Raw genomic sequence first — 2,147 nt, 5'->3', positions numbered from 1 at the left:
TTACTCAATATGCAGGGGAAAGTACTCTCATTAAAGCTTAATCGAGGGGAGGGGACAATAATTTTCTTTCTTTTTCTAGAGAAAAGTTCTATGTGGGGAGTGTATTGCCCATGCCCAGGCGGCAAAATGACTGATCCACCCCCCATCAAAGGTGGAAAATCTTGTCCCCTGTAATACCAATGTGCATGCTCTCATTGGCCCTTGCACGCAAAGAGCCCACGCTCCTTCACAGAGAATCCCAACCTTTTTTTTTTTGCAATATAAAGTACCCCAAATACTTTGATCGTATGCACTAACCCTATAGCGATACATTCGCCATTTTCATGACCCATGTTGAAGTCAAGATAGTCTTTTTTTTGGTAGGAAACAGCTTTACTGAAAGGAAGGGCAAGGATTACACATGGCATCTTGATTACATAATTCAAGAAGCCAGGGAGTAGAAGTAGGCCAAGCAGTCATGCTTGCCATTGACAGGGCCTTCCTAGCAAGAGAGTGCGCAGCACCGTTTGCATCTCTAGAAGAAAAGGAAAACAAGCATTTACTAAGCTTTGGTAATAACACCTCAATTTCATCAATCACTAAACCAAGTTCGATCGAAATTGTTCGTTGCTTGGACGGAAGGCTCTACAGAGAATCAATCACCTGGTAGCAGTCCGAAGTGACTTCAATGGAAGAGATCCCATCATCAATGGCCCATTGAAGAGCTAGAAGAATAGCCAGAGCTTCACCAACTGCTGCATTTTCAAACTGACTCGGGCAGGACAGAGCAAATAGAGGTAGACCATTGTGGTCACGAGCAATTACTCCAAGTCCCCCAAAAGTGGCTTCAAGAGGCAAGGCAGCGTCACAATTAATTTTCACATCACTAGCAGAGGGGGGGATCCACCTAGGCAGAGTATAAGTAGAGGGTTGATCATTCTGAGTAGTTGAGGTGCTTAAAAATTCCTTGGCTGCTCTCTGCGCATTCAAAATGACTTCCAAAGGAGAGGAATCAATAGCTCTGAAGATGAGATCATTACGGGCCTTCCACAGATGCCAACACACAAAGGTTATTAGACAAATTGCCTCAGCTTTAGCTTTCTTGTCCTTAGCAGGGAGCTGATCCCAATTGTGGATCCATTGAGACATAGAGGGAGTTCCAACATTCGGTACAATATAGGACAACTCACTTCCAAACCAGGTGGCCTTCGCAAAGGGGCACTGAAGCAATATGTGATCCACTGATTCCACATCACAGCCACAACGCTTACAGTTGGGATCAACCTTGATATTTCGCTTGATCAGATTCTCGCTAGATGCAAGACCTTGAGCACAGGCGCGCCAAAGAAAGTTCTTAACCTTAGGAAGAGAATTGCAATGCCATATGTATTTCCACACTTTAGAGGGAATTGATTCCCAACCATGCCTGCGAGAGGAAGAAGTTTGAGATGAATATCCCTTTGATTTGTGATGAAGTGGTAGGCTGATTTTACCAAAAAGATCCCATTCTTAGCACCACCCCACACCCATCGGTCTTCTCTATCTACAATCCCCAACCTGATCTTAAGAATGTGCTGCCGGTCAGTGGGTTGAAAGAGCTGATTAATCAGAGAAGTCTTCCAGGTTCGATTGTTGTGGTCAATGAGGTCACTAACAAGAGAGATGTTACAACCCGGAGGTCTCTCACCCTGAATTTGAAGTTTGGTGCTGAGGGTATCCAATTACTCTTCCAAACATCAATATTGTTTCCATTGCCCACAATCCATAGAAGGCCATCGTCAATCACTTTCCTCCCAATGAGGAGGCTGTTCCAAGCCCAAGAAGGAGTATTACCAGTAGTAGCTTCTAAAAAGGAACTATTTGGATAATAAATTGCTTTAATGAACCGGCTCCATAGAGGGTTCTGGTCAGAGTGAAGTCTCCAAGCAACTTTAGCTAAGAGTGCTCTGTTATGCAATATAGGATCCCAGAAACCCAAACCCCCTCGCTCCTTCGAATGACAAAGCCTAGACCACGATATCCAATGAAGTTTCCTTTCTTCTTCTTGCTATCCCCAAAAGAAGTTTGAGGTTGCTTTTCTGATGGAGTCATGGTGAGAAGTAGGGAGAAGAAAATGAGACACAACATAGGAAGCCATAGTTAAAGCAACCGACTTGATAAGGACTTCT

This window comes from Telopea speciosissima, chromosome 6 (genome assembly GCF_018873765.1).
Source record: "Telopea speciosissima isolate NSW1024214 ecotype Mountain lineage chromosome 6, Tspe_v1, whole genome shotgun sequence".
NCBI lineage: Eukaryota > Viridiplantae > Streptophyta > Magnoliopsida > Proteales > Proteaceae > Telopea > Telopea speciosissima.
This window is presented reverse-complemented; position numbering follows the sequence as displayed.